Source organism: Pipistrellus hanaki (genome assembly GCF_964339955.1).
Source record: "Pipistrellus hanaki genome assembly, chromosome: 9".
NCBI lineage: Eukaryota > Metazoa > Chordata > Mammalia > Chiroptera > Vespertilionidae > Pipistrellus > Pipistrellus hanaki.
Genome location: NC_140511.1, coordinates 42,212,104 through 42,225,365, shown reverse-complemented (window position 1 = coordinate 42,225,365; position 13,262 = coordinate 42,212,104).

The window sequence follows — 13,262 nt, the reverse complement described above, 5'->3', positions numbered from 1 at the left end:
AAAAAAGAAATAGTGACAGAAAACTTCCCCCACCTGGTGAAAGAATTGGACTTACAAGTCCAGGAAGCACACAGAACTCCAAACAAAAGGAATCCAAAGAGGACCACACCAAGACACATCATAATTAAGATTCCAAGAGCAAAAGACAAAGAGAGAATATTAAAAGCAGCAAGAGCTAAGCAGGTAGTTACCTATAAAGGAGCACCTATACGATTGTCAGCTGATTTCTCAACAGAAACCATGCAGGCCAGACGGGAATGGCAAGAAATATTCAAGGTGATGAATAGTAAGAACCTACAGCCAAAGATAATCTATCCAGCAAAGCTATCACTCAGAATCGAAGGTCAGATAAAGAGCTTCACTAATAAAAAAAAGCTAAAGGAGTTCATCACCACCAAACCAGAATTATATGAATTGCTGAAGGGGGTTCTTTCAGAAGAGAAAGTAAATAAAGATAAAAACTATGAACAACAAATACGTAACTATCAACAAGTGAATCTAAAAACCAAGGGAATTAAAAAATCTGATGAACAATAGTAACTGTTGAATATAATAGAATCAGAGGTATGGAAGGGGAGTGAACTGACGATTCTTGGGGAAAAGGGGAGAGGGGGATGTGGGAAGAGACTGAACATAAACTGTGCACCTATGGATGAGGACAATGGGGGGTGGGGAAAGGGCAAAGGGTGGGGTGGGAAGGAACATTTGTAATAATATGAACAATAAAAATTTATTTAAGAAAAAAAAATAAAATTTTGTCAAATGTGTTTTAAAAATACATTTTATATTTTTATTTATTACTTTTTACTTGTTGCAGTACTGATTCCAAGTAGGGGTAGAGCAATGTACTTGTTCCCCAAAAATAAGAATTGGAAACTTTTACTGATGATCCTTAATGAGTCATTTGACCATCAGGAACTATTTCCTAATGAATCTTTGACTTGAATTATGTCACATCTTTATTCTAAGTCTGCATTTTGTGTTACTTCCTCTATTTCCCTGACCTCTTGTTGGTGAAAAGAGAGTTTGGTGATGTATCAACTGAAAAGTATATTCATTGGGGCTCTTAGCACCATGTTATTTGAGCATTATAATCCTGGCTTTTTATTATCTTTCTTTTCCACTTGTTCTCAGTTTTTATTCCTGAATGTTCTGCAGTCTCTCTTGCTGGAATTATAAGTACACATACAAGACATGCCTTTTATTACATGCTAAAGCTGTGTCCCAGATTTATAAATAATAGCATTGGGGAAATATTTTATTTCAAAAAGATTGAATAGGTTTTATATTAGAAGAATTCTAGTTAATTAAAGTTAGGGTGATGGAAAGCCTAAAAAGTAATTCTTTGACCCTATAGTATTTTTATTTAGTTATTAATTAAACATGTTTTCATTGTGTTTATATCCTTACTAATACTTTGTTTTCAAGTAGTCTAACAAAAATGGATGTGCATGCTGGGCTGCCTTTACTGTATTTCATTATTTCTTTTAGCTACATTATAACTATTAAAAATGAGTTCAGCCAAAACCGGTTTGGCTCAGTGGATAGAGCGTCGGCCTGCGGACTGAAAGGTCCCAGGTTCGATTCTGGTCAAGAGCATGTACCTTGGTTGCAGGCACATCCCCAGTAGGGGGTGTGTAGGAGGCAGCTAGTCGATGTCTCTCACCGATGTTTCTAGCTCTCTATCTCTCTCCCTTCCTCTCTGTAAAAAATCAATAAAATATATTTTTAATAAATAAATAAATAAATAAAATGATTTCATCTTGGCTGATAAACTTTTGATGATTCACATGTGTTGCACAATTAATATGAGGTATATTTTGCATCTTTGAGTAGCAACTTGGTCATTTTTTCTCCTACCTCCTCCCTGCAGGCCATGTGCTTTCTCATAAAAACTCTATTGCTTATATACTCCACACCCTGCCTTGGACAAAATTGTATTTATTCATTTACCAAATATCTGATATATCCAAGGTACAATTGTACACATTGCGGGAAATGTAAAAAAATGACATTACACTGTGTACTTTTTTACATTACAAACCATGTTTTACAGTGTGAGGTGGGTGGGAAGGAGTCCGGGAGGAGGCAGGATTGTCTCTCTCATCTTATTCTGCCCTTTTCATCTAGAGTAGGGGTGTCGAACTCAATCAGAGAAGGGGCCAAAATCTAAAATCCAGCCTAAATCGCGGGCCGAATGGTTTACTGAACAGTCATAAACTGACAATGTTAACCAGAAATGTGAATTTAAAATGAGTGGAACAATCTTTTCCTTAACAGTGCTGTTAACCAACTCACATGCTATCAAGCAAAACAGTAATATTGGTATCAAGCAAAACAGTAATATTGGAATGTACCTAAAATGCTCATTGTTTTGTTTTCTGGCTAGATGTCTGACACCGTTTTCCCCGGATCAATGAGTCAATGTTCGGTTTTATTTCTTGGGCTGTAGCAACCCGCAAAACAGCATGGAGGTTGTCATCGGTAATGCGTGATCTGTGCTTGTTTTTGTTCAGATTCATTATTGAAAACATCTGTTCACAAAGATAGGTGCTCCCGAACATGGATAGAATACAGGCAGCATGAAGTTGGAGCTCTGGCATTGAGTCAGGGGGCAGTAGAGGGTAGAAGTCCTCAATTTCAACATCCTGAAACCTTGATTTCAGGCCACTGTCAGACTGAAGCTCGATTATCTCCATCTGAAGGTGATGGGGCACATTGTTGACATCAACTGTAAAAGGATTGGCAAAGATGTCAAAGCCTGAGTGCTGTGTTCTAAAGTCAGAGAAGCGCCGCTCAAATTCACTTAGTAAACGGCTAACTTTGGTAGCCAGCCGACTGCAAGGAAAAGTACCAGAAATAGTGGTTGAGATACTCAAACGAACGGGAAAGTGGGCAAGATTGTCCTGTTCCAGTTGGGACTTCCATAGTTGAAGTTTACGCTGGAATGCTGTGATCATGTCAGACATCTTCGTGATGACTTGTTTGCGTCCCTGCAGCTTCAGATTCAGTTGGGCGAGATGCTCGCATATGTCACACATCATAGCAAAATCACATAGCCAGGCGGGATCCGACAGTTCAGGCAAGGGCTTTCCTTTACTTTCCATGAAAAGAGCAATTTGTTCTCTGAGCTCAAAAAATCTTTTGAGGACTGCGCTCTTGCTCAGCCATCTTACTTCTGTGTGGTATGGCACGTCTCCATGCTCTGCACCCACCTCCTGTAAAAACTGCTGGAACTGGCGATGATTCAGGCCACGTGCCCACATAAAGTTAATAGTTTTAATGACTGTGGTCATTATGTCATTCATGTCCAGAACTTTTCCACACATAGCCTCTTGGTGGATAATGCAATGATAAATAATCAAGGGTGTGTGGCAGTGACTTTTTTGCATTCTTTCCTTCATTAGTCCAACCAAGCCTTTCTTTTCTCCGCTCATTGAAGGTGCGCCATTGGTAGTTAGCCCCACCAACTTTTCCCAGGGTAATTTAAAATTATTTATAGATTTCTCCACAGCCTCAAATATATCTCTACCAGTCGTTGTCCATGCATGGCAGCTACATCCAAAAGTTCCTCAGTGACAGAGAGGTCGGTCTTCATAGCACGTATAAAGATGGACAGCTGCGCTGTATCAGTGTTGTCTGTGCTTTCATCGATAGCAAGTGAAAAAGCGAGATAACTGCATGCCTGTTCGGCCAGCTGTGATGATAGATTTCCTGAGAGTTCTTGAACTCTATCTACAATGGTGTTTCTTGACAAACTGACATTTTGAAAACTCTGTATCTGGTCTGGGCATACTTGCTCACACACTTTTAGCATGCATTGCTTCAAAAAGGCACCCTCTGAAAAACACCTTGAAGTACGGGCAATTTCTTCAGCCACTATAAAGCTTGCTTTCACTGCAGCATCATTTTTTGCTGTAGCCTTTGTAAACATTTGCTGCTGTGATTGTAGTTTGCCTTTTAGTTCTTTAACAATTTTATGCTTTTCTTCCAAAGTATATTTGCCATACTTAACATTATGTTTGGTGTCAAAATGACGACGTATATTGTACTCTTTCATCACCGACACTGTCTCATAACACAATATACACACTGGTTTGCCCTCTCTAAGCACAAACATGTATTCATTTTCCCATTTGTCATTAAATTGTCTGCCTTCACCGTCAACTTTTCTTTTCCTGGACATTTTGGGATCAATATTGGCAGTAAAAGATGTAGTTTATTGGAAATCTGCGTTAGAAGGAAAAAGTTGAAAACTGCACAGGGATAGCTTGATTTGGCAGATGGAGTGGAGAAAAAAAAAGTCAGTCAATAAATGCCTGGCTGGGTACAGATAGCAGATTCTGTTGCGATTTTTATGCCTGCACTTTATGCCAGGAACTGGCAGCTTCTGCTGTGTATTTTTTATGCCCGCTCACACTCACTCTCTCCTCTGCTCTGCCACCCGCACAACCACATCGGATGCCGGACTATAGGTCACGCCTCCTGAATCTCACGTGACTTGTTATCTATGCGCATGCGTAATAGATAGCAAGTACGGCAGCGGGCGAGGGGCGAGATCACAAGCCTCCTATGTCACCGCGCATCATTGTGATGGAACGCAGCGGAGTGCAGTGATGACAGCGCGGTGCGGGCCACATTGCAAGGCCTGGCGGGCCGGATTTGGCCCGCGGGCCTTGTGTTTGACATGTGTGATCTAGAGCTTGCTTCTGGCGTGCCTCCCTCTTCCTTACACAAACTCCTTACAGCAGTTTATTCATTGCTGTATATTCAGCACCAATAATTTCTGACACATGTAGATGCTAAGTAGGGTTAGTTTTTGAATAAAGTAAATGTATGAATGAACTGATAATTATCTGTAACATTTAGGGTCTCTCATCTAAGATGTCAATTAGTTCATTTTTTCCCCCCCTTTAAACCTTGGCCAATACAATTTATTGTTAAACTTTTACAAAGTTTTAAATTTTAATTTATGTATTTTAAAGTGAGTGAGATTGTAATAATATGTATTAGATATTTGCAGCCATTTTTTAGTTATTGTTATTAACTTCTGTTTGTGTCTTTTCCAATTTTTATGTAGATTGCCTCTTATTGATTTGTAAGAGCTCTTTTATATTAATTTTTTTGTCTGTCATATGTCTAGTAAATATTTTCTCCAGCTTGTCATTTATCTTTTGACTTTATTTATTGTATTGTTTACTGTACATTATTTTTAAGTTTTATGTAGTCTTCTATGTAAACATTTTGTTTTCTGAGATTCTCCTTGATTTTTTTTTATTAAATTATTATCTGTGTACATGTTTTAACATTACCCCCCCCATACATACCCTCCCTCCCCAGAGTTTTGTGTCCATTGGTTGTACTTATATGAATGTATACAAGTCCTTCGGTTGATCTCTTATCTTCCCCAGATCTCCCTACTTTCCCCGCTGTAATTTGACAGTCTGCTTGTTACTTTACTGTCTTTATATCTGACTTTTGGTTTGTCAGTTTATAGTGTTCTTTAATATCCATAAATGAGTGAAGCCATGTGGTATTTCTCTTTCATTGACTGGCTTATTTCACTCAGCATGATGTTCTCTAGTTCTATCCAGGTTGCTGCAAATGATGAGAATTCCTTCTTTTTTATGGCAGCATAGTATTGTGTAGATGTACCATAGTTTTTGGATCCAATCATCTGCTGACGGGCACCTAGGCTGTTTCCAGATTCTAGCTATTGTAGATTGTGCTGCTATGAACATAGGGGTGCATATATCCTTTCTGATTGGTGTTTCTAGTTTCTTGGGATATATTCCTAGGAGTGGGATTACTGGGTCAAATGGGAGTTCCATTTTCAGTTTTTTGAGGAAACTCCACACTGTTCTCCACAGTGATTGCACCAGTCTGCATTCCCACCAGCAGTGCACGAGGGTTCCTTTTTCTCTGCAACCTCGCCAACACTTGTCGTTTGTTGATTTGTTGATGTTGGCCATTCTGACAGGTGTGAGATGGTACCGCATTGTTGTTTTGATTTGCATCTCTTGGATAATTAGTGACTTTGAGCATGTTTTCATGTGCCTTTTGGCCTTCCTTCTGTCTTCTTTTGAAAATATTCTATTTAGGTCCATTGCCCATTTTTTAATTGGATCATTCATCTTCCTTTTATTTAGTTGTATAAGCTGTTTGTAGATGTTGGAGATTAAACCTTTATCAGTGATTTGATTTTTTTTTTTTAATTACCCCATGCTTTCTTCTCACACTTATTTGGCTTTTTTGACTTACAGATATCTTTGATCTATTTAGGGTAGACAATCTTAATTAGATCCATCCTTTTTGTCAGTGATTTGAAATTCCATCATAGTAGATACTCAATTTTCATATTTATTTTGATCCGTAACTGGTGTTTTTTTTTTCATTTCATTGATTATTTTGTCCATTCATGTGTCTTTACCAACATGCTTAGAATACTGTATCTTTATAATGCGCTGTTTTGTGGTGTGTGTGTGTGTGTGTTTGCACATGCTCATGTGTGCGTGCACACGCACATATGCATAGGTCTAACAATTTTATCCCATGTTGTATATTTGTGTAATAACTACCATATTCACACACAGAACTGTCCCATAAACACAAAGGAACTCCCTAGTGTTACCCTTTTATATATATATATTTTTTTTTTTAATATATTTTATTGATTTTTTACAGAAAGGAAGGGAGAGAGATAGAGAGCTAGAAACGTCGATGAGAGAGAAACATCGACCAGCTGCCTCTTGCACACCCCCTACCGGGGATGTGCCCGCAACCAACGTACATGCCCCTGACCGGAATCAAACCCCGGACCCTTTAGTCCGAAGGCCGACGCTCCTCCACTGAGCCAAACCGGTTTTGGCAACCCTTTTATATTTTCAACCCATCCTGTTATGCTGGCAGCCACTAATTTGTTCTCCACATCTATAGTTATGTTATTTCAAGAATGTCTTTAAATGGAGTCAATGCAACAAATAGTCTTTTGAAATTAGTTTTTTTCACTAAGCATAATGTCTTTGGTATATATCCATGTTATTGTGCTTATCACTAGTTTGCTTCTTCTTATTGTTGAGTAGTATTCCACTGCATGGATGTTATTTGGGTTGGACATTTGGGTGATTTTCAGGTTTTTTTCTCCATCATACTAAAGTTGTTATGAATATATTTCTTTTTAAAAAATATATATTTTTATTGATTTTTTACAGAGAGGAAGAGAGAGGGATAGAGAGTTAGAAACATCGATGAGAGAGAATCATCGACCAGCTGCCTCTTGTACACCCCCTACTGGGGATGTGCCCGCAACCAAGGTACATGCCCTTGACCGGAATCGAACCCGAAACCTTTCAGTCTGCAGGCCGACGCTCTATCCACTGAGCCAAACCGGTTTCGGCTAAATATATTTCTTGGTGAAGAATGTTCTTGTTCTTAAGTAGAGAGTATTGAGTTAAATATAAATCCTCAGTTTATGATACACTATCATCATTGATGCAGTGCAGAACCCTGTTATTAAAATATTTATTTTCATTTATTTATCTGCACTAATAAAAGTAACACCCATGAACTTTCTGCCTAAGCTAAGAACAAATAACTTACATCTTCCTATGTTCTCCATCCCTGTTCCCCTCAGAAACACTCGTTCTATTGAGTTTTGTTTTGATCTTTACTTAAAAGGAAGTGGATGTTTTATCACATGTATTGTTTGTCTTACTTATTTTTTATTTTCATAAAAAGACTTTAATAGTCTATGTTATCTGCTGGGATTTTCTATTTACTAAATTTTTTGTCACTTAATTTTCATTCCTGATTAATATTCCATTGCGAGCCCAGGCCAGGTGACTCAGTTGGCTGGAATGTCATCACAACCACAAATTGTGAGTTCTATTCCCAATCAGGGCACATATCTGGTTCGATCCGCAGTCGGGGGGTATATGGGAGGCAGCTGATCAATGTTTCTCTCATCTCTCTCTCTCTCTCCTTTACTCTTTCTCTAAAAATTAATAAAAACATATCCTTTGGTGAGGATTAAATAATAATAATAAAATATTCTATTGTAAGAGCATAACATGAAAATTTAGGTTTTTCATTTTTGCTGTATGCGCAGGGTCCTGCTTCTAATTATTAAGCTATAATATTATCATAATAACTAGAGGCCCGTTGCACGAAATTCATGCACGAGGTCCCTCAGCCCAACCTACACCCTCTACAATCCTGGAGCTTTCAGGGGATGTCCTACTGATGGCTTACGGCCCACTCCTCATGGTTCTCTGTTCTCTGTGGGCCTGAAGGTTTTGCTACAGCCATGGAGATGAAGCCCCCATGCCCTGCTCTCTGCTCTCTGCCTGCCTCTGCCATGCGCCATGCGAAGGAAGCCCCAATGCCCTGCAGTGTGCTCTGTCTGCCAGGCCTGGGGGCTTTGCGGACACCGACACACTAAGGAAGCCCCCATGCCCTGTTGTCCTGGCTCTGTCTGTGGGGCCTGAGGGTTCCCCTTCTCCCCCCCCCACCACCACCACCTTGCTAAGGAAGCCCCCAAGCCCTGCTGTCTGGGCTCTTTTTGCTGGGCCTGGGGCTTCCCTCGCTGCCGCTCTGACTGCCATGTCTGGGAGCAGATTAAAACCCCTCCGGAGGCAGATCCAGCCTCGCTGCTCCTGCAGACAGGCTGGACACTCCAGCAGCGGGATCTGCCATCTTGTGGCTATGGGGGCCTCTATTTTATCCTGGGGGGATGCTTAATTTGCATATTACTCTACTATTAGATAGGATGCTTTGTTTTAACCATAATAAAACAATTCTATCATAATAAAAATAATAATGTTTTTGCCTATCATAACACTGCTACATTGATGTGAGATGCTTTTTGATAGCCCTATTCTTGTATATAACGTCATAAATTAAAAAGGTCAGTGGAAAATCTGGTAAGATCTGAATATTCTGCCAATTCATGGTCTCCCTGATATACTCTTCCAAGATCAACTGTATAAAGTATTTGTTAGGAGTTAAGAAATTATTTATATGTTTATACAGTTGGTTCAAGAAGTGAGCCACTGTACCAAATAGGACCAGGATCCTTTTCCTGGTGCTGACATTCAGATGCCTTGGAAAATGAATGCTCTCATTCTGCAGAGGTTGCCCATTTAGTGTACTGGATGTCTTCCACACATTGCTCTAAATCAGGGGTCTTCAAACTTTTTAAAGTGGGGGCCAGATCACGGTCCCTCAGAGAGCTGGAGGGCCGGACTATATGAACTACTAATTCCTACTGTAACACCTTGGCTGCGCTCACTGCCCAAAAAACCTGGTGGGCAGGATCAGACTCCCCTGGGGGCTGCATGTGACCCACGGGCCGTAGTTTGAAGACCCCTGCAAATCTACCCTCTACCCTTCTGCAGCCCACTCTGTGCCTCCGGAGGGTGACCTGTATGTGGTACATCCACAGGCTTTCTTCTCTCCTGCTTCCAGTCTAGTTGGCCATTGAAGAACCCAGCAGGTAACTCAAGGAAGGAGGAGAATGAAGTTGGAATGCAATCCGATTTATCCCTTGTCACAATTCATGCCGGAACCCTCTCCACACAGCCCTTTGGGTCTCTGGTTCCAGGGGAAGTGCTACTTCCCCTCATCCCCTCAGACTCCAGAGAGGCAACAGCTCCCTACCAGGCTGTTTCTAGCCCTGGGGCATTCCATTAGCCTTTGTGGTATTTCCTCTCATAACGTTATACATAACTTCTTTATTAAACTCTCCTCAGATTACTCGATCTGAGAGGCCTCTCTTCCTGTCAGCATGCTCACTGATACAATAAGGTGACAGGTGATCATTTACTTGTCACCTAGTGGAAAAGGTGTGTCTGTCATTGAAGAGACTGAGAATGAAAGTACAAGATTGAGAAGGAAGTCCTGGTGCCACAGAAGCCCTCGGGTCTGCAGCTCTTCTTTCCATTTCTTTAGTTACCTTAGGATACTCCATGGCCAATAGGCCAGTAACGGGAAACCCTTAGTGTCTAGTTGAGTTAAGTTTTCTGTTATTTGCCATGAAATATACTAAGGTAACTCGTGGCTTAGTTAACTGCCAAATCCAGAGATAGGCTGTGCTTCAGATGTAGTTGATTTAGTAGTTTAGCAATGTTATCAAAAACCCTGTTTGCCATCCGAAGTGTCAACTTCATCCTAAAGCTGGTTTTCAACATGGTTGTAAAATGGCAGTTGTATCCATTCTCCTCATATCTGGTGGGAGACAGTTGACTTCAGATATTTTTCCAGAAAATTTAGGAGATTCTTTCCCTGAAACGCTGAGCACTCCTCTCCTTGCTTCTCACTGGTCCATTTAATGTCACATGCCCATTTTTGAACCAATAACTGTGGCTGGAGGTGGGATTATGCTGAGAAGTGTAAAGATAAGTATAAATCCTTCTCTTTGAAGCAGTGTGGGTCAGTTTCTCCAAAAGCTTGTGGGCTCCACAATGGGGAAGGAGGTGGGAGTGGATAATGAACAACAAATAGGAGAGATACCAAGAGAAAAGTAAAAGATACTGGGGAGATAATCATAATATCTTCTATACTTTCCAGCTTTTGTATAAGCCTAAAGTTTATTTCCTGCTTAAAGTATTTTAAGTTTTTTTTTCTTCTTTCTTATCGTGAAAAAGCCCTGGTTAATACAATTAGGAAATTCTAGCTCTGCCATTTCCTAGTTGTGTGACTTTGGGTATGTCACACAAGCCTTCTAAGCCTTAGCTTCTGCTTCGGTAAAATTAAGATGAATAATATTTGCCTGATAAGTTTGCTGGGAACTGAAATGAGGTGAGAGATATAAAAGCACTCTGTAACCTACAAAAGGCTAAGCAAATGTGAGGGTTCTTTATTAGCAGTAGCTTTGTTTTTACCATACCCTGGAGATCATGTTGCTCTCTTTAGTGAGCAAATTAAACACTCTCACCTGACTCGGAAATGCTAAATTGCTAACAACCTCCCTAAGGTTTATCATCTCTTTCCATGAGAGACTTTTGAGTTACCAAGAGCCAGAGTTGGATTAAATTAAGGGTTTTCTCCACTGCCCTGGAAAAGAACCAAGATGTATAGATCTTTCTAGTCAATCCAAAAGTACTTACTAAGCACCTTCAGGTGGCTCCTACTGTACTAGGTAGAAATATAACCATAACAAAGTAATTGTATGAATTATCATGGAGAGAGCAGCCCCCTGTGCAGCCGGAAATTAGTCAAGCAGCAAACACTTATTGTGCTATTTTCCAGACATTATTCAAATTCTTATCAGTGTCAGAGTTTTTACGAATTGATGGTGATAAGGAGGAAAGCATCAAAGGAAAGATGATATGGCTAGGAATTTGGCGAGGCGGGTTTTGTTAAGTAGACTGTAGAGAGCGTAGGTTGCCTATAAACCTGTTTTTTCTATAGTCCCGTGGTGATGAGAACTCTACTTTGAGAAAACAGTTCCTGTCTACGGCCATACCACCCTGAACGCGCCCGATCTCGTCTGATCTTGGAAGCTAAGCAGGGTCGGGCCTGGTTAGTACTTGGATGGGAGAAAACAGTTCCTGGGTTCAGTTTAATAAAAATAGCTCTGGTAATGAGAGTAGTCATGGAAATATGGAGAAAGATGCTTTCTCTCTGCAATGGTACAAGCTAAGTACACTGGATAATCTCAGAGTCTAATGCTGTAGTGATTCTCATCGGGAAAATGTTTTCAAAATACATTTCACTTGCCCTCCCATACTAGAGTATCTCAGTTAGTGAGGGAAAGGAAGAATCAGGCCTGTGTGTTTTGATAAAAAGTGATCACCCCCACCTTTGAGTCTCACTAGTCAAAGATAATGAGTTCTGAAGAGGGGTCCGCACCCTCACCCAATGTTTCCTCCCATTGTACCAGAGAAGTGTAGTCCAGAACCCCAGAGCCAGCACATAAGCTTCTAAATTCACTTTTCTTTTCCACTGTGTGGACATAAATCTAAACAGGAAGCATTTGGGAAATATGAATTACTCTTTTATTATGCTTAGTGCACTATGATAGAACTACAAGACACATTAAATGTATATGCATATATTTATATATGTGTGTCTATATATCAAAGTCCCTGGTTTTTATTAGTATTTTTCATCTAGTTTGGAAGACAGGACATATTCTTTAAAAGATCTAAAAATAAAGACGCATGTTCTTAATGCCAAATGAGTGATTAAGTCCAGGGAAGCATTACAAGTAATTTGTTGCTAATAAGCAAATTTTGCAAATGTTTTACCTTTATAAAATAAATTAGAGCAGATTATAAGGATAATAAGGACATTCTTATTCATATTTCAGAATGCTTTCTTGAGGAGAGAGGGATAGAATTATATGCAACTAGTCAAAAATTATAAATTGTGCATAACAACAAATTATTTTACAGGCAACTTAATCTACTAAGTTGTTCTTTGGGGATTTGTTAAGTAGACTGTAGAGAGCGTAGGTTGCCTATAAACCTGTTTTTTCTATAGTCCCGTGGTGATGAGAACTCTACTTTGAGAAAACAGTTCCTGTCTACGGCCATACCACCCTGAACGCGCCCGATCTCGTCTGATCTTGGAAGAAGTTAGTATCTCACTAACTGAGATACTCTAGTATGGGAGGGCAAGTGAGATGTATTTTGAAAACATTTTCCCGATGAGAATCACTACAGCATTAGACTCTGAGATTATCCAGTGTACTTAGCTTGTACCATTGCAGAGAGAAAGCATCTTTCTCCATATTTCCATGACTACTCTCATTACCAGAGCTATTTTTATTAAACTGAACCCAGGAACTGTTTTCTCCCTTCCTTCTTTGTTCCTACTAAGTTGTTCTTTGGGGATGGAGAAAAGGCTGAGAACAGTTAATTTATACACAAAAATTGAAATTTCTGAATATAGACAAATATTGAAGGCTACTGATTGTGGACATTTTTGTAAAGAAGATGAGACTAGGGCTGCACTTTGATTGAAGAATGATATTTCAGCAGACTGTAGAGAGATTATGGGGTGTGGGTGGAAGAATCATTCCAGGCCCTAGAAATGTCAAGTAACTATATGACTTGGAGCAAGGAAAACTAACTCTGGATAAACAGTTATATGAAAGGGAATGTGTTAGGTACTTAACTATATTATCTCATTTAATAATTATAAGAATGCAAGATGATTGGGATTACTTTTTTTCAATATTCCACATAAGGAAATTGATCTCAGGAGAGAAAAAGTCAATTGCTTAGCCAACCAGCTAGGAAGTGAGCTAGATTAAATAT